Consider the following 26251-nt stretch of genomic DNA (forward strand, 5'->3'; position numbering starts at 1 on the left):
GATGTGTCCGGTCTACCAATCCATCCAGCATGATTAGATTAGATTGAAATTCCCTGCAGTGTGGAAACAGGCCCTTCGGCCCAACAAATCCACACCGACCCTTGGAAGCATTTTCTTCTTTGCTATCAGATTTCCAGCACCTGCAGCATTCCGCTTCCGTTTACCATGATGTTGGTCAATGGATAAAGGGATATTTTCGGGAAAAAAATCCCCTCTCTTTTTCGAATACAGGTCGTCGGATAAGAGGGAAGCAGAGGTGTCTAGTTAACATCCCATTGGAAAGACAACAAAACCGACGCCACAGCAATTCACCTGCCTGGATGTTTACACCAATATTAATGCACGAAATATCCTAAACTTTCTGACTCAGAGGCAAGGAAGTCACCTCTGAACCCTGAACTGACACAGTGTCACTGAAGCCATACTCCAATAATTTAAAGTCCTTTTACTGGAAGAAAGCAAGAGACCAACTTTTGAATTAAGGGAGCCCAGGACTTTGGAAGCTGAGAATCGTTAAAATGAAAATTAGGTAAACTATGATGTAATTTTGACCTTTGTGACCCCATGTTAGGACTCTGCTAGAAGGCTGGAACATAAATGAGCAAGTAACATCATATTAAAAAGGTTGTAAAATTCAGTTATTGATCAAGGACCATCTCTTATTCAGAAGTATAAAATCATTAGGGGCATGGATAGGGTAAATAGCAAAGGCATTTTTCCCAAAGTAGGGGAATCCAAAGCTAAAGGGCATAGGTTTAAGGTGACTGGGGAAATATTTAAAAAGAACCTAAAGAGGCAACGTTTTCATACGGATGGTAGAGTGTGTATGGAATGAGCTGCTAGGGGAAGTGGCAGAGGCTGGTACAATTATAACATTTAAAAGGCAATGGGATGGGTGCATGCATAGGAAGGGTTTAGAGGGATATGAGCCAAATGGTGGCAGATGGGGCTACTAGATCAGATTGGGATGTCCTGTCAACCCAGAGTCGGACCAAATAGGTCTGTTTTCTCTATTTAAACTTTGAACCTGCTACTATGTAGCCTTCCCATTATGTATAGATGCTTCACAAATTTTGTTTGAAAGTAATATGGAAGTCTGGTATGAGGTCACACAAAGATCAGAAGAACCCAGACCAGAATAAGGTAACACTGGTGGAGAGTCAAGATTAGGGTGTGCTGGAAAAGCACATCAGGTCAGGCAGCATCCGAGGAGCAGAAAAAAATCATCCTGATGAAGGGCTTTTGCCCAAAATGTCAATTTTTCTGCTCCTCGGATGCTGCCTGACCTGCTGTGCTTTTCCAGCACCACTCTAATCTTGACTCTAATCTCCAGCATCTGCAGTACCCACCTGCAGTATCCAACAATGGTGCAGACACCATTCTCAAGTTGACATTGGAATATATTCAGTTATTCAGTCAAAAATCTTAAGTTAATAATGTTGGAAACTGAGAAATATTTGAGAGGAGATGTGAAGATGGAGTTTAATGCTTATGAGTTTCGACAGACCTCTGAATCAAGCTGTAAAGTAATTGTGACCTCTGCAGTAATACTCTGCAATAACGTTGGAACTTCCACTGCTCTGTGGTGAGGCAGCTACAGGATAACAGTTTTTTAAAGTAATCTCGGAGAGATTAAAGTAACCTAGGAGTTTAGCCTGAGCTCCTATGAAGACGAAAAAGCTTCATATGAAAGCAGCAGGCCTGCAGCAAGACATGTGAACCTAAACTTTCCAATGGTTTGGAAAGCTCAGCACATTTCACCCAAATTGACCTGATCATACATGTGATTAAAACATAAAGGGAAGTAATGGAAATGACTATGAACTGATAGAACAGGCAAAGCAGATAACCCAGAAAGATGAGGGTCACTATTTACAGATTATGTAGTCGGCAATTGAAATGCAGTCAACTCTCAAACCATTTGTAGAATGATGCGTTATACTCAATTAAGCCAGATATAAGACCATAAAACTGTACGGAAGTGGATAACCACAATAAAAGCTGAATAAGGATTCACACGATGCATATTATCCTCGGAAAAAGAGTTGTTTATGACTAAAGGCACACAAAATTGAGAGATGACCAAGAAAATGATTCAATAGGGTTGAAACAGAAAATTTATTTCCCCTACCACATAAATCAAAGATTAATGGACAGAATCTCAGAATTAAAGCTCATCTGGTAGTTATTCACTTAAACGTAGTCAAAGTAAGGCATTGGGGCTTTCTTGAGGCACTGTGGTAGTATACCTTCCTCTTGACTGAGAGGCCTGGGTTCGAATCTCACCTGTACCAGAGGTGTGTGATAACATCTCTGAACCAGTTGACTTGAAAAAATAGGATATATATCTTAAGAAAAGGTTGAGAATTCACTTCTGCTGGGAGTCATATGGAGCTTTTAGAACTGAAATCATAAAAGATGGATTTACAAAGGGAAAACCATGTTTAACTAAGTAGTTTGAGGTTTTTGAGGAGGTACCAGGGAGGATAGATATGGGTATTACTCCTGATGTGACATATGTGGACTTCCATAAGACATTCTATACAATGCCACGGAACAGAATTCTGAGCAAAGTTACAGCTCATCATTAACAAGGGCAGTAGCAGTATAGCTACAAAAATTGACTGAGGGTTAGAGCACAGCGAGCGGCTATTTCTCAGGCTGGAGTAAGGTTTGCAATAGAATTCCCCAGGAGATGGTATCAGGACCCTTGCTTTTCCTGCTATGTATTAATGATCCAGTTCCTGATGTACAGGGGACAATTTCAAAGCTTGCCAGTGATCGAAGAGCTTAGGAGTAAGGAGGACAGTGTAGAACTTCAGAAGGACAAAGAGAGGGTCAGTGCAGAAACTTGAGGGGATTCGTATTGGGAGGAAAAATGTGGAGAGACAACATCAAATGATCAGCGCATCTAAAGAGGGCACATTAACATATTGATCTGGATGTACATGTACATAAGCCATGAAGGTGGGAGAATAATTGAGGTAGGTAAATAATAAAACATCAGGTATCCTAGGCTTTATTAAAATGGGCTAATAGAGGTCGCGAGAATGGAAGTTATGTTAAACTTGTACAAGTCACGAGTTAGACCTCAACTGGAGTACTGTGTATAGTTTTGGGCACTGCACTTTAGGAAGGAAGTTAAAACATTGGAGAGAGAGCAGAAGAGATTTACAAGAATAGTGTCAGAGATGAGAAACTTCTGTAATGAAGGTAGTTTGGAGAAATTAAGAGGAGATTTTGTTCAAATTTTCAAAATCATGGGAGGTTAAGAAAAAAACTGTTCCAGCTTGTAAAAGGATCAAAAATAAGAGGGGACAGATTAAAAGCCCTTTGCAAAAGAAGCAAACATGATTTAACAAAAGAAAGGTTACTCACACAGCAAGTGGTTTGGATCTGGAATGCACAGCCTGGAACTGTGGAAGCAGATTCAATCAAGGCATTTAAGGGGATATTGGATGCTGATTTGAATAGAAGCAATGTATATGCTATGGGGGAAAATGCACAAGATTGACCCAAAGCCAGAATGCTCAATCAGAGAGCTTGTGCAGACACAATGGGCCCAATGGTCTCCTGCATCATAGCAATCCCATGATTCAGTTTGGTGGTGCCAAGGGACAAGGAGTGAAGGTTGGCAAGTGGAGCTATGGTATAAATTTGCCAAATCCAAATAAAGCATGAAGCTGGCTTAATGAAGCAAGCTGGTGGCTGGGAACAAATAACTCACCTCCTGTCTGCCCCAAACCTGTCCAGCATTTATAAGGTATGATTCTGGAGTGTGATGGAATACTCCCCAGTTGCCTGGATGAGTGCACCTCCAACAATAAGCTTGACACCATCCAGGACAGAGCAATCTGCTCAATTATCACCACATCCACCATCTTCCACATTCGCATCTACCACCACCAATGCACAGTGGTAACAGTGTGCACTGTCTAAACATTGTGGTATGGCGGCTTTCATCAGCACCATTTAAATCCACAAACGCCACCATCTAGAAGGGCAAACTCAGCAGATGCATGGGGACACCACCCCCTGCAAGTTCCCCTCCAAGCCACTCACCATCCTGACTTGGAATTATATAACCATTCCTTCAGTGTCACTAGGTCAAATTCCTGGAACGCTGTTGCTAGCAGCTCTGTGTGTCTATCAATTCCCTGGTGCAGTGCAGCAGTTCAAGAAGTAAGCTCACTATTACCCTTTCAAGGATAATTAAGGTTGGGCAACAAATGCTGGTCTAGTCAGTGAAAGAGCATTGAACAAATTGAGCTGGTGATTCTGAATGGCCTATTCCTGTTCCTGTGTGCATTGAGGCCAGCTGACCTATAGGTCACAATCCTTACAGTAGAGGAACACTTACCTGGTAAAATTTGGTTCACCACATGGAGGGGAAAAACTTTGTTATGCCATGCTTCAACAATCTACAAAATGCTTGTCCCTTTGCCTAATTATACATACACTCTGATCAAGAACCAAGACATTCACTCTAACTTATCTACAAGCCTGACAAAAGGCTGGCATCAAGATTTCACACAGGCCACCAAACCCAAGGACATAAAGTTTGCCACTTGGCAGAACCTGAGGGTCATAAAACACAACAAGAAGCACTTGTGCCGTTGTACAGTGCTGACTTTACAGCTCCCTGCCATTTAATCATAGCCCTGTGACTGCTTCCTGGTGTATCACAGAAACAGGAGTACGTCATTTAACTCCTTAAATGTGCTCTGCTGCTGTTTATTGGTGCTGTAACTGCTCGATGACCTCATTCCATAGGCTCACCTTTGCTCTGTAAGATTTCGGAGCTGGTAATCAAGAACCAATCATGGGTGGCACGGTGGCACAGTGGTTAGCACTGCTGCCTCACAGCGCCTGAGACCCGGGTTCAATTCCTGACTCAGGCGACTGATTGTGTGGAGTTTGCATGTTCTCCCGTGTCTGCTTGGGTTTCCTCCGGGTGCTCCGGTTTCCTCCCACAGTCCAAAGATGTGCGGGTCAGGAGAATTGGCCATGCTAAATTGCCTGTAGTGTTAGGTAAGGGGTAAATGTAGGGGTATGGGTGGGTTGCGCTTCGGCGGGTCAGTGTGGACTTGTTGGGCCGAAGGGCCTGTTTCCACACGTAAGTAATCTAATCTAATCAATGTCTGATTTAAACTAACAGTTGTCCCAGTATCAAACACCTTTTACAGAAGCAAGTCCCAAAACTCGACCAACTATATGTGTAGCTCTATTTGCTAATTTTATCAGTAAAGATTTGGTTCTAACCTTGCCCCCTGCAGTCCTAAACTCCTTAACCAGCAGAAATAAATTGCAGCTACCCTGTCTGTTCCTGTTTATATCTTGAAAAACTTAATGAAGTAACCACTATCCTTCTAAATTCAAGGGAATTCAACCTGGTTTAGGTAACCTTCCCATGTAATTAACCCTTGGAGCCCAGTAAACTTAGGCAGTGCCTCCTACTAGATCAATATAGAGCTTGCATTGGAGTTTAGAAGAATGAAAAAAGGCCTAATGAAAACTTGTAAAATTTGACAGGGTAAATGTGAATAAGTTATTTCCCCATGTACGAGAGTCATGGTGTCATAAAGCACAGAAACAGACCCTTCGGCCCAACCTGTCCATGTTGACCAGATATCCCAGTCTGACCTAGTCCCACTTGCCAGCACTTGGCCTATATCCCTCTAAATCCATCCTAATAATCTACCTGTCCAGATGCCTTTTAAATTTTGCAATTGTATCAGCCTCCAGCACTTCCTCTGGCAGCTCATTCCATACTATCCCCTACATGAAAAAGTTACCCCTTCAGTCCCTTTTAAATCTTTTCCCTCTCACCTTAAACTTAAGCCCTCTAGTTTTGGATTTCTCCATCCTTGGCTAATTACCCTATCCATGCCCCTCATGATTTTTTAAACCTCTATAAGGTCACCCCTCAGCCTCCTATGCTCCAGGGAAAATAGCCCCAGGTTATTCCGCCTCTCCATATATCTCAAATCCTCCAATCCAGACAACATCCTTAAAAATCTTTTCTACACTCTCTCACTCAAGGGACAAATTTGTCCCTGCCACATTAACCCTCTGTTGTTTAAGTTCTCCTGCCATCTACCTAGAGTCATTGAGTGATATAGCTCAGAAACAGACTTTTCAGTCCAACTCATCCATACTGACCAAGTTTTCCAAGATAAAACTAGTCGCATTTACCTGTGTTAGGCCCATATCCCGCTAAACCTTTCCTAATCATGTAGCAATCCAAATGTCTTTTGAATGTTGTAACCGTACCTGCATCCAGCACTTCCGCTGGCAGTTCATTCTATATTTCACCTCCTGCCTCTGTTCCCAGCCTCCAACCGGGTGGCCATCTTGGAAGAGGCCTGTTTTACTGTTGAGTCTGTATAAGACTCTGGTCAGACTGCATTTAGAATATTATGAGTAGTTTTGGGTCCCATAACTAAGGAAGGATGTGCTGACATTAGAAAGGGTCCAGAGGAAGTTTACAAGAATGATCCCAGGGATGGAGGGCTTGTGACATGTGAAGCAGTTGAGGTCTCTAGGTCTGTACTCAATGGAGTTCACAAGGATGAGAGGGGAATTTGACTGAAACGAACTGAATATTGAGAGGTCTGGATTTAGAGGTAATGGAGAAGATGTTTTCACTTGTAGGAGAGACTAGGACCCCAAGGCACAGCTGCAGGGTGAAGGGACGGCCCTATAGAACTAAGATGAGGAGACATTTCTTCAACAAGAGGGTGGTGAATCTGTGAAACTCATTGCTGCAGAGGGCTGTGGAGGCCAAATCATTGAATGTATTTAAAACAGAGATAGATAGAACCTTAATTAGCAAGGGGATAAAACATTATAGGGTGAAGAATGGGGTTGAGAAACATATCAGCCATGATCGAGTAGAGGAGCAGTCCTGATGGACTGAGTAGACTCAGCATGCTCTTGTTCTTTCTGGTCTATGGTCCATAATTTGGGTATCTCCTATAAAAGCAATCCAGGAGGCACTCTGCTGTTGTGAACAAAGTCAGAACCTGAGGAAGGTATCAGCTGTTGAGAAAAGACCGGAAGTTCTAACAAGATTTATCACTGGTCCAACTTGGACAAGGCTACTCAGCACATGAAGAAACTCATGTTCATCTCATGTAGAAACCTTCTAACCTCAATGGCCTTGCTATCATATGATACCAATTTAGTCCTTAATAAACTTATGCATTGCGTTTAATGGAAATTAAAGCTAAATTATGATATTAGCAATTTTTGAGACAATTTGTAGCTCAAGTTTGTCCAATGTGGGATACATGAACACCAACTAGCCTCCAAAAGACACGACCCACTATCATTAGTTTCCATATATACAGACAAAGAAAGATGCCACTTTGATTAGGACAACACATCCTAGGACAAGTGAAACAAAGACATGCATGAGAATTCCTAGAGGCTTGGCATTCTAACCAGAACTCCATCAAAAAACATCGATTTAGACTCCCATCTACCTTTCCTTGAAATAAAGAACCAGAAATGACATTACCCACCTTAAGAAACCAAGACCTATAAATAGAGAGGCGGGACATATCACCAGCACTTCACTAGAGACTCTCACTGATGATGTTACCTAGTCATGGTGACAAAACTTCTGAAAACAAACCTTCCAGCTCAGCGAGCTAACTTAAATCCATATATTATTATGATATATTATATGTTTATAGCCCATGTGAGGATGACCATTTTGTTTTACTTATTGTTCTCTCAGATTTTGTGGTTAGATTAAAGCTCATACCTTTACCAAAACATGAGTGAATTTTGAGATCCAGTTTATATGTCAACCTGATGGTAAAAGAAGAAATGTTAACAAAACAGTCCTGGAGAATTGGACTAAAAAAACGCACCAGAGGTCACTCAGAATCTGAAAGTTAAAAGCAGAGCTCTGAGATTAGAGTCGAACTACACGCTCTGAGCTGTAAACACTGTGCAAGAATTTGATGAAAGGTCTCAGCCCTAAGCTTTAACTGGCCTTTTCATTTTCAGAGGCTGTACATTTTTTTGTCTTTAATGTTGATAAGAGATTTAGGGGATGAAGGTAATTTTTCGAATCTTTCGTGGGTTGTGGATGTCACTGACTGAGCAAGCATTTTATTACCCACCTCTAACTGCCCTTGAGACGGTGATGGTGAGTCACCTTCTTGAACCACTACAGTTTCTGGGATGCAGGTAGACCCACAGAGCTGTTAGGGAGGGAATCCCAGGATTTTGACTCAGCGACACTGAAGGAACAATGATATATTTCCCAATAAGGACGCCGTCGAATCAGGGGAAGTCAAGTTGATATATCATATTTCTTCAACTTGCAGGAGGTGGCTGACACAGCCATCAGGTTGACATATAAACTGGATCTCAAAATTCACTCATGTTTTGATAAAAGTACGAGCTTTAATCTAACCACAAAATCTGAGAGAACAATAAGCAAAATAAAATGAATGGCTGGGAGGGTTTTTTTTTAGATTAGATTAGATTACTTACAGTGTGGAAACAGGCCCTTTGGCCCAACACGTCCATACCGGCCCTCCGAACAGCAACCCACCCAGAACCATTCCCCTACATTTGCCCCTTCACCTAACACTAGGGACAATTTAGCATGACCAATTCACCTAACCGACACATTCTTGGACTTTGGGAGGAAACCGGAGCACCCGAAGGAAACCCACACAGACACGGGGAGAATTGCAAACTCCACACAGACAATTGCCTAAAGCGAGAATTGAACCCGGGTCTCTGGCACTGTGAGGCAGCCGTGCTAACCACTGTGCCACCCCAAAAAAAAGCAACCCACCTAGACCCATTCCCCTCTGAATGGTGCACTAAGCACTATGGGCAATTTAGCATAGCCAATTGACCTAACCTGCACATCTTTGGACTGTGGGAAGAAACCCACACAGCCACAGGGAGAATGTGCAAACTCCACACAGGCAGTCACCCGAAACTGGGATTGAACCTGGGATGCTGCTGCTATGAGGCAGCAGTGCTAACCACTGAGCCACCATATGGTACCCCTGTATCAACTGCCCTTGCTCTTCCAGATGGACACACTTGTGGATTTGGAAGGTGCTAGTTGGTTAAAAAGTGACTCAAAGACATGGCCTGCTAAGTTTTTGGAGTAATTCTGAATGGGCACTCCAATACCTAACAACATAAAACAGTAAGATGTTGGTAAGCAATAATGGAACTTCATACCCACCACTCATACAACTGAACATCAAGTGAAGTAACAAGGTGGTGTCTTTATCAATGCTGTTTGCACATTTTAGGAGACTTCCTAATTTTGTTAAAACCTAAAAGGTATGGTCCTACCAGTTTCATGCAAGTTTTTCTTTTAATGGCAGTGCTCTGTAGGACATGATTCCAGGCAAATAAAAGTCAGTTCAACCTCCTCTATGAACTAAATATAAATCAGTTACATTTACAGAATAGGACAGAACCAGTGGGAAAGGACAGAGTAACTAGGAAAGGAAGGAGGAGAATGAAAAGAGAGGCTGTTAACAGGATGTCATGCTGTCAAGGAGTTTCCTCAAATTCGGCAAGTACTTCTGTTTGAGAGGTCTTTGGTTCACAAAGGAGTTTGTAACTAAAATCTTAAATCTGCCACAATTGAAGCCTTAAAGCAGAGCAAGGACAGCATTGCATGTGCTTCTCAAGAGGAAAGAGGGTCTATCTTTTAATAATTTAGCTCCTTCCAGGTTACAGATGGAGATCTGTCCAAAACCCTCAGTTTCCTGCACACTGCTTGTATTCAAAAGGTTAACTGAGGCTCTGTGTAGAACCAGACAGAAACAAAACTCACCCCCTCTTCACAGAGAGAGTTTGATGGTCTGACAACCTACGTCCAGATCCCATTGCAACTGTTGGTATTTCAATTCAACTAATGATAAAGGAAATTTGGGCTTGAAAGATAATATTGTGAATTGTGACCATGATTGTCGTAAAAACTCATCTGGTTCAATAATGTCAGTGAGAGAAGGAAATCTGCCACCCTTACCTGGTCTGGCATGACTCCAGACTGTCAGCAATTGGTCAGGTGTTAGAAATATGGGAGGGAGATGGTGATGGGGATGGAGGTGAGTAAAAACCAACAGGATGTGTCAATGGGTTAAAGATTTCCTTGGGCAGCACAATCATAAAGCAATGAATAGGTTATCTTGGTAACCGAGATGGAAACACTTCTGTTCCTCTTGGCCCACAAGCCATGCTGGAAAGACTCACCTGTCAGATACATCTGTTCTCACCTCCCTTAAACTGCCAATTCCCTAAAACCTGACAAACCCACCAGCTAGTGTTCAATCTAAAACAGAAGTGAGTCTGCCACCAGATAAAAATATAGCTCAGCGTGATGTTTTCTTATTGTATTTTTGTTGTAAAAATACAAGGTGCTGCTTGTTTCATCCAGGGGAGCATCAGTGGATTGTTTAATGGCCAACCCTGTCATCAGTCCACATCTAAAGCAATAAACATCAACAGAGGTCATTGGATGGCAAAACAACAATAGTCTGTGCACAAACCAAATGTCAATCTAGATCATTTGGACTTGGACAACATTCAGGCTTGGACAGACAAGCGGCAAGTAACATTTGCACCTCACAAGTTCAGGCATGGGCCATCAGTATCAGTCAAATCAGAATTTACCAATGCCTATTGATGTTTAATGATACTTCCATTTCTAAAAGCCCATCCTCCATGCACCAGCATCCTGGGGTTATCATTTGTCAGAAATTGAATTGCACCAGATTAGAATTATATCTGCAAGACCAGATCATAGGAAATGTGAACAGTAAGAATTTCACATCCTGACTCCCCTCAGTCTGTCCAACATTTACCCATCACAGGTCAGGAGTGTGTTGGTACTCTCTGAGTAACAAAACTATCTCTGACATCTGTCCTATATCTATCACCCCTCAATTTAAAGCTATGTTCCCTTATGCTAACCATCACCATGCGATGAAACTCTCACTATCCACCCTATCTAACCCTCTGATTATCTTAAATGTCTCAATTAAGTCACCTCTCAACCTTCTTCTGTCCAATGAAAACAGCCTCAAATCCCTCAACCTTTCCTCATAAGACCTTCTCTCCATACCAGGCAACATCCTGGTAAAGCTCCTCTGAATCCTTTCCAAAGCTTCCACATTCTTCCTATAATGCGGTGACCAGAACTGTATGCAATACTCCAAGCGCTGCCGCTCCAAGAGTTTTGTACAGCTGCAGCACAATCTTGTGGCTCTGAAACTCAATCCCCCTACCAATAAAAGCTAATACACCATATGCCTTCTTAACAAGCCTATCAACCTCAATGGCAACTTTCAGGGATCCATGTACATGGGCACTGAGATCTCTCTGCTCATCAACACTACCAAGAATCTTACTATGAGCCCAGTGCTCTTTATTCCTGTTACTCCTTCCAAAGTGAATCACCTCACATTTTTCACATTAAACTACATTTGCCACCTCTCAGCCCAATTCTGCAGCTTACCTATGTCCCTCAGTAACCTACAACATCCTTCTGCACTATTGACAACTCCACTGACCTTAGTACCATTCACAAATTTACTAACCCATCCTCTCCACCCTCATCTAGGATATATATGAAAATGACAAACAGCAGTGGCCCCAAAACAGATCCTTGCTGTAGCCCACTAGTAACTGAACTCTAGGATGAACATTTTCCATCAACCAACACTCTCTTTCTGCTGGCCAATTTCTGATTCAAACCAATAAATCATCCTCAATACCATGTCATGCATTTTGTGCAATAGCCTACCGTGGGGAACATTATCAAACGCCTTACTGAAATCCATATACACCATATCAACTGCTTTACCCTTGTCTACCTGTTTGGTCACCTTCTCAAAGAACTCAATAAAGTTTGTGAGGCATGACCTGCCCTTCACAAACCATGTTGACTATCCCTAATCAACTTATTCCTCTCCAGAAGATTATAAATCCTACCTCTTAAAATCTTTTCCAACACTTTACCCACAACCAAATGAAGGCTCACTGGTCTATAATTACCAGAGTTGTCTCTGCTCACCTTCTTGAATATTTGCTCTCCTCCAGCCTTCTGGCACTATTCCTGTAGACAATGATGACATAAAGATCAAAGCCAGAGGCTCGTCAATCTCCTCCTTGGCTTCCCAGAGAATCTGAGGATAAATCCCATCTGGCCCAGGGGATTTATCTATTTTCACACCTTCCTGAATTGCTAATACCTCCTCCTTGTGAACCTCAATCCCATCTGTCTAATAGCCTCTATCTCAGTATTCTCCTTGACAACATTGTCTTTTTCTAGTATGAATACTGATGAAAAATATTCATTTTGCATTTCCCCATCTCCTTGGACCCCACTCTACTATCCTTGATAGGCCTTAATCTTACTCTAGTCATTGTTTTATTCCTGATATACCTATGGAAAGCTTTAGGGTTTTCCTTGATCCTATCTGCTGTCGACTTCTCATGTCCCCTCCTCGCTCTTCTTAGCTCTCTTTTTAGGTCTTTCCTGGCTAACCTGTAACTCTCAAGCACCCTAACTGAGCCTGCACATCTCGTCCTAACATAAGCCTTCTTCTTCCTTTTGACAAGAGATTCAACTTCCTTAGTGAACCATAGCTCCTGCACCTGACAACATCTTCCCTGCTTGACAGGTACATACTTACCAAGGACACACAGTAGCTGTTCCTTGAATAAGCTCCACATTTCAATTATAGTCATCCTCTGCAATTTCCTTCTCCATCCAATGCATCCTATATCCTGCCTAATCTCATTAGAATTGTTTTTCTCCCTGCTATAACTCTTAACTGTGCTATATACCTATCCCTTTCCATCACTAAAGTAAACATAACCGAATTGTGGTCACTATCACCAAAGTGCTCACCTACTCCAAATCTAAACCTGGCTGGGTTCATTACCCAGTATCAGGTCTAATGTGGCCTCACCCCTTGCTAGCCTGTCTATATGCTGTGTCAGGAAACTCTCCTGCACATATTGAACAAAAACTGACCCATATAAAGCACTTGAACCACACTATTCCCAGTCAAAACTTGGAAAGTTAAAGACCCCATAACGATTAGTCTGTCACTCTCTTTCGTTTGGGGACTCATCTTTGCTATCCTTTCATCTACATCTCTGGAACTATTCGAAGGCCCAGAGTAAGCTCCCAACATGATGATCTCTCCTTTCCTGTTTCTAACCTCAGCCCATACTAACTCAGTAGATGAGTCCTCAAATGTCCTTTCTGCAACTGTGATACTGCCCTTGACTAACAATGCCATACCTCCCCCTCTTTTACCATCTTCTCTGTTCTTACTGAAACATCTAAATCCCAGAACATGCAACAACCATTCCTGTCCCTGCTCTATCAGTTTGATTGTGGCACGATGGCTCAGTTGTTAGCACTGCTGCCTCACAGTGCCAGGGACCTGGGCCCAATTCCAGCCTTGGTAGCTATCTGTCTGGAATTTGCACATTCTCCCTGTGTCTGCATGGGCTTCCTCTGGGTGCTCTTGTTTCCTCACATAGTCCAAAGATGTGCAGGTTTGGTGAGTTGGCCATGCTAAATTGCCCATAGTGTCCACAGATGTGTAGGTTAGGTGCATTAGGCAGGGGGAAATATAGGGGAATGGGTTTGGGTGGGTTACTTTTTCCAGGTGTTGGCGTTTTTGTTCCCAGATCTGTGATGTCTCTGATCATGTTTTCTGGATCCTTGACTTTTTCAGATTAAAGTGAACAATTTGTCCACATTTAATTCATTTGCTACAGTTCTATGCATTGCAGCTTTTGTGTTCCATCTATATTGCTTGCAATGCTGTCTGTCTTATGTCACTGGAAAATATGGATCTATTTTGTTTATTTATTTGTTCATGGGATATGCATACATTTATTGCACATCCCTATTTGCCCTTGAACTGACTAGCTTACTAGGTCATTTCAGAGGGCAGCTAAGAGTTAACCCCATTGCTATGGGCCTGGGGATACATATATTCTGGATCAGTGGTGCTGGAAGAGCAGAGCAGTTCAGGCAGCATCCAACGAGCAGCGAAATCGACATTTCGGGCAAAAGCCCTTCATCAGGAATAAAATTTGTGCTCTTCCAGCACCACTGATCCAGAATCTGGTTTCCAGCATCTGCAGTCATTGTTTTTACCTTGGGGATACATATAGTCTAGCTCATAGAAGGATGGCAGATTTGCTTCCCTGAAGAATATCAATGGACCAGTTGGAATTTTGTAAAAAATCGATGACAGTTTCACAATCACTGTTACAACCTTTCAATTGTAGATTTAACTAACTGAATTTAGATTACACTGGTTGCTTTGCAGGGTGGTTAAGAAGGCGTTTAGCACACTTGCCTTCATTGCTCAGACCTATGGATATAGGAGTTGGGATGTCATATTGAGGTTGTACAGGACATTGGTGAGGTCTCTTCTGGAGTACTGTCTGCAGTTCTGGTCGCCTTGTTATCGGAAGGGTAGGGCTTATGCTCGAAACGTCGAATTCCCTATTCCTGAGATGCTGCCTAACCTGCTGTGCTTTAACCAGCAACACATTTTCAGCTATTATTAATCTGGACTGGATTCAGAAAAGACATACTAGGATAATGAAGGGAACAGACAATTTGAGTTATGAAGAGAAGTTGGATAGGCTGGGACTCTTTCAGTGGGGCAAAGGAGGCTGAGGTTTTTAAAACCATGAGGGGTACAGATAAGGTAATGGTGTGTCTTTTCCCTAAGGTGGGGATTTCAAGTCTAGGGAGTAAATTTTTAAAGTTGGAGGAGAAAGATTTAAAAAGGACATGAGGGATAAATTTCTTACAAGAGAGTGGTTCGTGTGTGGAACAAAATTCCAGAGAAAGTGATGGATTCAAGTGCAGTTAAAATGTTTAAAAGACATTTGGATCAATTCATGAATAAGAAATGTTTGGAGGGAGTGCAGACAGGTGGGACTAGTTTAGTTTGCGATGTGCAAGTAAAAACAAGGACTTGCAGATGTTGGAAACCACAGTCTAGATTAGAGTGATGCTGGAAAAGCACAGCAGGTCAGGCAGCATCCGAGGGGCAGGAAAATCGACGTTTTGGGCAAAAGCCCTTCATCAGGAATACAGGCAGCTGGAGCTAAAATCGACGTTTCGGGCAAAAGCCCTTCATCAGGAATACAGGCTGATACTGCCTGAACTGCTGTGCTTTACCAGCACCACTCTAATCTAGTTTGCGGTGTGGTCAGCATGGATTGGTTCGACCGAAGTCTCTGTTTCTGTGCTGTATAACTGCATAACTCTAAGGGTTAATGCATAATTGCTAACACAGCAATATTATCACTACACCATGACCTCCTTTTGATTGCCTCAACAAAGTCATTCATAATTACACTTATTAATTGATGTGCCCAACACAGATTTATTTTGGCCACTACTGGTCACCTTCTGCCTAGGAGAAACTGAGGACTGCAGGTGCTGGAGATTAGAGTCGAGAGTGAGGTGCTGGAAAAGCACAGCAGGTCAGGCAGCATCTGAGGAGCAGGGGAATTGACGTTTCGGGCAAAAGCCCTTCATAAGGAAACTTTCCTGATGAAGGGCTTTTGCCCAGAATGCGATTCTCTTGCTCCTCGGATGCTGCCTGACCTGCTGTGCGTTTCCAGCATCACATTCTTGACTCTCGTGGCTCATTAACCAGACTCTCTGTCTCCTGCTATTCAACCAAATTCCTATCCAGGCCAATAATTTGTACAGTTCCACAGCCTTCAATTATAGCAAGCACATATTTATGAGGAACTTTACAAAACGCCTTCTGAATGACCATTTCAACAACATGGATAGAGACTCATCTCTCCTCTACTACCATCTTCCTTTAGAAAGATTCAATTAAATACATGGAGTGTGGTCTACCCTTTGCAAATCTCTGCCAGCTCTTTTTGAATACCTAACAATGGTTCAGTCACTCCATCTTTAATTCTGGAAGTTAGCGATTTCCAGACAACAAATGTCATTCTAACTGCTCCATAATTCCCTGCTGTTCCTTGATCAGCTTTCTTCAATGTCCCTTCTCCACTTGTACACAATTTTTGGTGCAGTTGATCACACCATTCACCTCCCAGAATGTTCCACTGTTATCTAACCGAATGGGACTACTCTTACCTGATCCCATGGCTATCCATCCAGTTGTACATACAGTGGCTTCTTTAATTGCTCACACACCCTAAAGCTATGTACCTTCAAGCTCAGGAAGAAGCTATCTGCAATTCCAGTCAATAAATTAAAGTCACAAGCAACAAACATATCAAAGTCTTTGAAACCAGGACTTTGGTGTAGGCACCGTACGTGTGGTGCTTTTGGATACTGTACAAGGTGCGCTTTTGATGACAGTAAGGGGGTGTTTTTGGGTACTATGTAAAAGCTGAAACAAAAACAAATTGCTGGAGAAACTCAACAAGGCTGGCATCAACTGTGGAGAGAGAAACAAAGGTAACTCTACTTTCCACAATGTTGCCAGACATGCCATGTTTTTCCAGCAATTTCTGTTTTTATTCAGATTTCCAGTATCCACAATTCTTGGTTTTACTTCACTGTTGCTTTTCCTTTCAATTTTGAAAAGGAATGTACTGGGATTCTTGAGATTATATTGCTGCTGCATGTTTAAAATATTTGAGTTTACATTATAGTAGATAATTAACTTATTGTATTTTATCCTCATTTCTTTCATTAAAAAAACTCCAGTCTTATTGTTCAAGTGTAAGCTTTAATTGTGCCTTTGTTTCAGCAAGAAACCACTTTGTTCTATCTGAAACTAATCAAAATATGATCTTTCAGACACTTTCCTCATTCCTGAAGAAGAGCTCATGCCCAAAACGTCGACTCTCCTGCTCCTTGGGTGCTGCCTGACCTGCTGCGCTTTTCCAGCAACACATTTTCAGCTCTGATCTCCAGCATCTGCAGTCCTCACTTTCTCCCAAAATATGATCTACCAAGCTAGGTCTCAGTCTGGCATTCAGCTTGGACAGTAATCACATCAGTGGGTTCATAACAGACACCAGCCAGCATCCTATGGGCAGTTTGGAGCTCATTAATGAAGAAACAACAATGCTTTTGTCAGCAACTCATAGAAGGTTCATTGGGTTGATATCAAATATGGAGGAACTGTCTTATTAGGAGAGTTTGGGCCCGTATGAATTGAAATATGGAAGAATGAGAGGTGATATTATTATTATTATTACTATTAAGCAAGATTATTCTTAGACTTGACAGGGTAGATCTGGAAAGGTTATTTCACCTTGAGTAAGAATCGGGGACCAGAGAGTATAAACTCAGAATAAGGGATTGCCCTTTTACTACAAAGATGAGGAGGAATTTCTTCCCTTAGAGGGTAGTGAATTGTTGGATTTCTTTCATGCAGAGGGCTGTCAAGGCTGGATCTTAAGAATATTCGAGGTTGAGATAAATAGGTTGTTAATTAGGAAGGAAATCAAGGACTATTGGGGAAAGGCAGGAAAGTGGAATCAAGGATAGTCAGATCAGCTATGGTCTCATTGAATGGTGAAGCAGTTGTGATGCAAGATCAGAAATTTCTGGGGAAACTCAACAGGTCTGGCAGTATCTGTGGAGCGAAAGCAGACTTAATGTTTCGGGTCCAGTGACCTTTCTTCAGAACTGTAAAAACTCGAAAGGAGGTGGAGTTGAAAGAGGGGTTAGAGCCAGAGGGAAAGGGACAGGTGTGGGTTGCACCTTGCACTCCTTAAAGTCTGAAAGGAAAAGAAAATGTTCACACAACGAATGAACCAGAAGATGAAGTGGGGTGCAGAGCAGTTCTGATCCTGTGTGAGGCAGTGCTGTTGGAGAGAGAGGTTGAGTGGGTGCATAAGGCAATGCGTGACATTGAGTGCGGATCTCAGGATGTGGCAAGAATAACTGCCTGGGGAACATTGAATACCTCAGAGATACCTATTGGATTCAAAACACAAAGGATTGGAATCCACATGTGGTGTGTCTGAGCTAGAGGCAGTCACTGAGGAATGTGACGTGGCTGTGGAAGAGCGTTTTAGCAAATATCTTGTCAAACTCCAGGAGCGACAATGAAAGTAATGATGGTGAACAAAATGGAGATGTTGTCAGAGAGAGGAGCAGTACTTCTTCAAGGTCAGCATACCTGGAAGAGCTATAGCAATGAGTTCAACACTAACCAATAAACCAACAAACTGAGGGTGCTGGAAATCAGAATCAAAACAGAAAATGCAGGAGAAACTTAGCAGATCTGGCAGCTTCTGTGGGAAGAAAACAGAGTTGACATTTTGTGTCAAATGAACCTTCTTCAGAACTGTAGACTTGTTGGGCTGAATGGCCTATTTCTGTTCCTTAGTCCCATGGATATATTTATTTTCTAGTCTAAACTATCTCCTAACAGTTTCTACAGGTCCAAACTGTCCAGACAAATAGCCAAATCATTTTGGGAAACCTAAATTCTTTTGCGGCATTGTACTCTAATGCATTGTTGATCCATGTTGTCAGATGCAGTAGAACACCGATTTGAAAACCAAGCTCACATATTGTAGACTAATGCACCCTTAATGTTTTTGTGGAGAACAATCAGGATTTAAAAAAATTGTCACGGACATGGTAGAACAAGCGATGGGATCAAGCCAAGCCTGGTGAAAATAAGCTTCTGTTGTTATTTTGTCTTTTGAAGCTAAACGTTGGAAAGACAGCTATATTTTTAACCTGCCAATTTTCTGCCCTTGAATGGATTTGAAAATGATCAATCACATTGATTTTTTTGACTTGTTCAAATCTGTTCCAAAGCTTTTGCAGCAATCACACTATCGCCGAGTTAAAAGGTGCTACCACTCTATTAAAAAAATGTCCAGTGTCAACTCAGACGTATCTTGCTTTGTCCCACATCTTTCTTTTTCATTGTGTGAGCGCTTCTGTTTTATCTTGATGTGCTTTTGTGGAATGATCACTTTTTTCCAGCATGCCACCTATCTCAGATCTCCAGGAGAGTTATGTTACGCTAGCTGCCTGGCGGAGAATTACCCACTTGCACAGAAACAGGGGACATTCTAAGAAAGTTGCAAGGATGTATTTTCTTTCAAATTTTAGAACAAATACTAACCAGGTAAGATTGCCAGCAAGAATGGCTGGGGACAGAGCAGTAGATTGATTTAAGGAGTAGTTAGATATCATCTTGGGAAGAAGATGAGTTGATTTTCTTAAAGAACAGGATTCATTGAAAGGACTTCCTTCTCTGAATCCTTTTCTGGTAACCTGTTTAGAACATGAAACACATTTAGCTTTTTCTGAGGTGGGAGGGGTGGAGTCCAAAACGAGGGGGCATATTTTTAAGATGAGAGGAGAAAGATTTAAGAAGGACACGAGGGGCAACGTTTCTACAGAGAGCAGTTTCATGAACTGCCAGGGAAAGTGGGTGGATGCAGATACAGTTACAATAACTTTATCTTCTGCTTTTCTATTTATCTTGGTATCATTGGCAGATGGCAGTCCATTAATTATCATGACATGAACCACAACAGTTGGATACTGCCGCTCCATGTCAGGTTCATTTGAAGCCATAACTGGTCAACTAACCCAATCATTGGGACTCCCTGTCATTGCAGAGAACTATACGGTCTCCTGTCGCTCCTGTTCCTTTCCAGGCAATACATTTGAAAGGCCATTTCCACCATGGTGCCTTGATCACTTTGCTCATCCACCTCATCTGCATCAGCAGCAAGCACACATAACTATTGGTCAAACCAAATGCTCCTGTATCACCACCTGTTGGAGCATAGCTCTGAGTCACAATCCCCTGTCCCTGCCCATTGAACATCTTTAAAGTTTTACCCAGACCAAGGGGTGTAACTACCCATTGGAACAAAGGTTTCATGATTCATGCACTGGAAATCAAGCCTCACTATTCTCGGAGACATGATAAATATTACAGTTTAATGAAACTACCACAAATTCCAATTTGCCTCTGACTTACTGCTACCCAAGATAAAAGCCACTACCACAGACTCCTTCAGTAACAATGAAAAAAAGACTCCATTTATTGTAGCACTCTTAACTTTAACAAAACTATAAGAACACTTTGATGACAGTGATCACAACTCCCTGGCATTTACTGTTGTATTGGAGCAGATGGTATGGGGAAGTATTTATTGAGAATCCCTACAGTATGGAAACAGGCTATCTGGCACAACAAGTCCTCACCAACCCTCCGAAGAGTATCCCATCTAGACCCATTCCCCGACCCTCTTACTCTACATTTCACCTGCCCAATGCACCTAATCTACACATCCCTGATCACTATGGGCAATTTAGCATGGCCAATTCACCTGACCTGCACAGGTTTGGACTGTGGGAGGAAACAGAGCACCCAAAGGAAACCCACGCAGACATGTGGAGAATGTGCAAACTCCACGCACACAGTTGTCCGAGGCCGGAATCGAACTAGGGTCTCGGGTGCTATGAGGCAGCAGTGCTAAACACTGAGCCACTGTGCCACCCTAGTTAATTGGGAAAGGGGGAATTACAATGCTATTAGGCAGGAACTGTGGAGCATAAATTGGGAGCAGATGTACTCAGGGAAATTCACTACAGAAATGTTGAGGTTGTTTAGGGAGCACTTGCTGCGAGTGCTGGCTAGGTTTGTCCCACTGAGGCAAGGAAGGGATAGTAGAGTGAAGGAACCTTGGATGACAAGAGATGTGGAACATCTAGTCAAGAGGAAGAAGGAAGCTTATGTAAGCTTGAGGAAGCAAGGATCAGACAGGGCTCTAGATGGTTACAAGGTAGCCAGGAACGAACTAAAGAATGAACTTAGGAAGCTGGAAGAAGCCATGAAAAAGCCTTGGCAGGTAAGATTAAGGAAAGCCCCAAGGCGTTATACACTAATGTGAGGAACAAGAGAATGGGCAGAGTGAGGGTAGGGCTGATCAGGGATAATGGAAGGAACTTGTGCCTGGAGTTGGAGAAGGTAAGGGTCTTAATGAATAATTTGCTTTAGTATTCACTAGTGAGAGATATCTTGTTGTTTGTGAGGACAGCGTGAAACAGGCTGATACACTTGAACAGGTTGATGTTAGGAAAGAGGATGTGCTGAAAGGTTTTGAAAAACATGAGGATACATGAGTCCCCAGACCAGATGGGATATACCCAAGGTTACTATGGGAAGCCAGGGAAGAGATTGCTGTGCCTATGGCAATGATCTTTGCATCCTCACTGTCAACTGGACTGGTGCCAGATGATTGAAGGGTGGCAAATGTTATTCCTTTGTTCAAGAAAAGGAATAGGGATAACCCTGGGAATTACAACCAGTCAGTCGTACGTCGGTGGTTGGCAAATTATTGGAGAGGATTCTGAGTTAAAGGATTTATGATTATTTAGAAAAGCATAGCTTGATTAGAGATAGCCAGTGTGGTTTTGTAAAGGGCAGGTCATGCCTCATGAGCCTTATTGAATTCTTTGAGGATGCAACAAGCATATTGATGAAATAGAACAGTAGATATCGTGAATTCGGATTTTAGCAAGGTGCTTGATGAGGGTCCCCATGTTAGGCTTATTCAGAGAGTAAGGAGGCATGGGATACAGGGAAATTTGGCTGTCTGGATAGAGAATTGGCTGGCCCATAGAAGACAGATGGTGGTAGTAGATGGACAATATTTAGCCTGGAGCTTGGTGACCAGTGGTGTTCAGTAGGGACCTTTGCCCTCTGCCATTGTGGATGAGGAAGTGGAAGGGTGGGTTAGTAGTTTGCCGATGACATGAAGGTTGGTGGAGTTGTGGATAGTGTAAAGGCTGTTGTAGGTTGCAACGGGACATTGGCAGGATGCAGAGCTGGGTTGAGAAATGGCAGATGGAGTTCAACCTGGAAAAGTGGAAGTGATTCATTTCGGAAGGTCGAATTTGAATGCAGAATATACAGGATTAAAGGCAGGATTCATGGCAGTGTGGAGAAAGAGAGGGATCTTGGGATCCACATCCATAGATCCCTCCCAAGTTGATAGGATTGTTAGGAAGGAGTATAGTGTTTTGGCTTTCATTAGTAGGGTGGTTAAGTTTAAGAGCCACGAGATTATGCTGCAGCTCTACAGAGCCCAGGTTACTCCACACTTGGAATATGATGTTCAGTTCTGGTCACCGCATTATAGGAGGGATGTGAAAGCTTTAGAGAGGTTGTAGAGCAGATTTACCAGGATGCTGCCTGGACTGGAAGGCATGTCTTATGAAGAAAGGTTGAGGGAGCTAGGGCTTTTCTCATTGCAGCGAAGAAGGATGAGAGGTGACCTGATAGAGGAGTACAAGATGATGAGAGGCATTGATAGAGTGGATAGACAGAGACTTTTTCCCAGGGTGAAAATGGCTATCACAAGGGGGCATAATTTCAAGGTGATTGGAGGAAGGTTTTGGGGAGATGTCAGTGGAGATTATTTATGCAGAGAGTGGTGGGTGCATGGAATACACTGCCAGCAGTGGGAGTAGAGTCCTCTTAGCTGAGATGTTTTTTGAGTCGGGTGAGAACACTACAATTGCACTACAAGAGGACCTGTTACAATATTTAACACCCATTCAAGCAACCTCTTTCAGCTGGTTCACTCAAGATAGCTGGCAAAAACCTCCAAGATATATCCCACCTGAACCAAATTCCCAAGTTAGCATTCATTCCTGGCTGTCCTCAGGCCTTATCTGTGCTCCCACTCTGTATAGTATCTGATGAACTGGAGTAGATAAATCAAATAAGTATCCCCACAGCATGCAAACAGACCATTTGGTCCAACAAATCCACAATGACTCTCTGAAGAGCAATCCACCTAGACACATTCCCCTACACTATTACTCTACATGTATCTCTAACTAATGAACCTAGCCTACACATCCCTGAACACTACAGGCAATTTAGCATGGCCAATTCACCACTGAAACTCATGCAGACATGGAGAAAATGTACCAACTCCACACAGACAGTTGCTTGAGGCTGGAATTGAACCTGGGTCCCTGGTGCTGTGAGGCAGCAGTGCTAACCACTGAGCCACTGTGCTACCCCACCCACCTTCTACTAACAATATTCTTCATCTTCTTACATTCTTCTATACTTGCAAACAGTCACCTCAGTGCAGGGAGACTTGCTACCTACTTATTATTCATGAGAGCTCACGTTCCTATGACACCAAGAGGAGATGAAAAAGTTGCAGGAAAACAAGACGATGGGACAATGTGAAGAGGTGGGAAGATTATTAATACATCAGGCATATATACAGGCAGTACCTTCCCCAGTTTTTTTAAGCATGCAGATAAAAATATATTCAGGCAAAGAAACGTCCTTCTCCCCTCCACCAGCAGTGCTGATAATGCTATTGAATAAATAGTCAAACCAGGGAGATGATTTTTTTCTGAAAATTCAGGCAATATGCCTATGGAATGAGGTAGATTTAATCAGATGACACATTCACAAGTTGTTTTTCTGATGTCTGGTGGGTTAAAAAGAAGCCAGCTTCTGTCTCTGCCTTGAATTCCTCCCTCAAAGTGGAAGTGTCATACTTGGTTTAATGTTGCTTGCGACATCATGGAGCTAACTTGCTATGTCAAGAAACAAGCACATCCCCAGCTGACAGGCGCCATGGATCTATAATGAGAAGCAACAATTCCTTTGTACTTTGAAGCTAAGAATTGCAAATTTGTGTTTCTCATCAGAGCGAACTGCTTAGTTGAATTTCAAACAACATACAGCATTCCAGTCGTGAACAAAACTTAAGTTTCGCAATTTTAGCACGTGGCACGTTTTGACTATTTTTCTGCATGATCATCAAAACAGACAGAGGAAGTTGTTGCTATTGTCAGCGCCATACCCAGGATAAGGTAGGAGATGTGTATCAAACTGCAAACAGCTGAGAGTTTCTGACTTTTAACCCCGGTTGATCAATCTAGTCTAGCAGAAATTGTCAGGCAGTGACAGTTGAGTATAGGAGTTGAGACATGATGCTGAGGTTGTACAGGACTTTGGTGAGGCCTCTTCTAGAGTATCGTGTTCAGTTCTGGTCACTCTGTTATAGGAAGGATATTACCAAACTAGAGAGGGTTCAGAAGAGATTTATCAAGATGTTGCTGGGAATGGAGAGTTTGAGTTATTAGGAGAGACTGGATAGCCTGGGACTTTTTTCAACAGAGCATAGGAGGTTGAGGGGTGACCTTATGAAAGTTTATAAAATCATGAGGGTTATAGATTAGGTGAGTGGCAGCTGTCCTGTCCCTATAGTGGGGGATTTCATGACTAGGGAGAATATTTTTAATAGTGAGAGGTATAAGATTTAACAAAAACATATCAGTCAATGTTTTTTACACAGAGAGTGGACTGTGTTTGGAATGAACTGCCAGAGGAAATGGTAGTTGCAGGTACAGTTACAACATTTAAGAGACATTTGGATAAGTATATGAATAAGAAATGTTTGGAGGTAAATGTGCCAAGAACAGGCAGATAGGACTAATTTAGTTTGGGATTATGGTGGGCATGGGTTGGTTGGACTGAACAGTCTGTTTCTGTGCTGTATGACTCTATGACTATAATTGGAAGAATGTTCCTCTTTCTAAGGCACTGACCTGTCTCCTTATAAGATTGGCTGCAATTGAGTAAAAATGACCACAGGATTGGTAACATTTTCAGTGTATAGTTGACGCTTTTAACATCTGAGTGTTCACATTTTCAAAAATGGGCAATTGGTTGGTTAAAAATAAAGCAACAGAAGGAAATGTATAAACTAAGCAAGGGTGATTTGAGAAAAAAAAGACTTACAGCGATTGTTAGATTGCAGATTGCACTGTCTGTAAATGTGGTGGTGGTAGGTTCAATTGAGACATTCAAGAGGGAATAGATTCTTTCGGATTGTAATTTTAGGCAGGGGTATGGGATAAAGGCAAGAGATTGGCACTAGATGATAGACTCGGACTAGATCTAATAGGACAAATAGCCTCATTTTGCACCTTAATAGTCTCTGATTCTGAAAACAAACTCTTTGTTTTTGTACATGGTTTCCAACTGGGCTCACTTAATCCAATATTGGTGTGGAACGCTGATGTCATACAATCCCAACAGTGCAGAACCAGCCCACACTAACCCTGCAAAGCACATCCCAGCCACCCTATCTCTGTAACCTTGCATTTCACATGGCTAACCCACCTGACCTGCACATCCCTGGGCCAATCCACCCAACCTATGCATCTTTTGACTGTAGGAGGAAACTGGAGCACCTAGAAGAAACCCACACAGACACATGGGGAGAATGTACAAACTCCCCACTGACAGTAGCCCCAGGCTCCTGGCACTGTGAGGCAGCACTGCTAATCACTGAGCCACCATGCTGCCAAGACATGATGCTAGGCATTTTTCTGTGCAATAAATAGTGCCCACAGAAACTGGAATGAGGAGATTTGAGTGGGATAAAATTGTTATTACATTTTGCAGAGCTGAGAACTTTGAACACAATTTAGCTGGGAGAAAACATTCTCTTCACGCACATCTACCTGTTGTCAATCAGGGAGGCACCATGTGTTGCTGTCTTCAGTTTCCTGTGCAAACCCCAGTTGACAGAAAAAGCTCCTTTCCTTGTTGTCAGATTTCTGAAGCAAAATGAACTCAGACAGATTCAATCCAATTTCCAAGCGGTTGTGCTCTACAGAACAAATCGATAGGTACTTGGAACTAACTGGCACTAACACCGTCCTGGGAAACTATGTGATGGTTGGTGCAAAGAATGACAGAAATCAGCTGGTAAAACAAAAATGTACTGTTCTTTCTTTTGCCATCAACCAGCATAAGTCAATTATTATATGGGTAATGACATGTCAAGATGGGAGTCTGAAAGTGGATGTAGTGAAATTAGAATCTTTGATATTAATGCCTAAATGTAAATGATAATCAGGTTGGAGAGAGCTAAATACAGGAAAGGTATCCCCAGCATGCCAACTGTTTTTACAACCGGATATGACATGTTCTTGTGTTCTTTACTGAGGTTTTGAAACTGGGTTTTACCAAAGATGGGGAAACCTGCTTTGAAATTGGTGGTTGCCGCACAATTTGCCGGAGTCAGAGAACCCAGCTTCAAACTGCAGATGACAGCTCATTTTGAAAGTGCCTTTTCTAGCACTGCTTGTGGGCCAGGAGGACCACACTGTTTCCCACAGTTCCAACAGAAAGACCGTAGCATCTCCTCACCCAGATTTTAGTTGCCTCGTTTCCAC

Source organism: Hemiscyllium ocellatum, chromosome 19 (assembly GCF_020745735.1).
Source record: "Hemiscyllium ocellatum isolate sHemOce1 chromosome 19, sHemOce1.pat.X.cur, whole genome shotgun sequence".
In the NCBI taxonomy this organism is placed as follows: Eukaryota; Metazoa; Chordata; class Chondrichthyes; order Orectolobiformes; family Hemiscylliidae; genus Hemiscyllium; species Hemiscyllium ocellatum.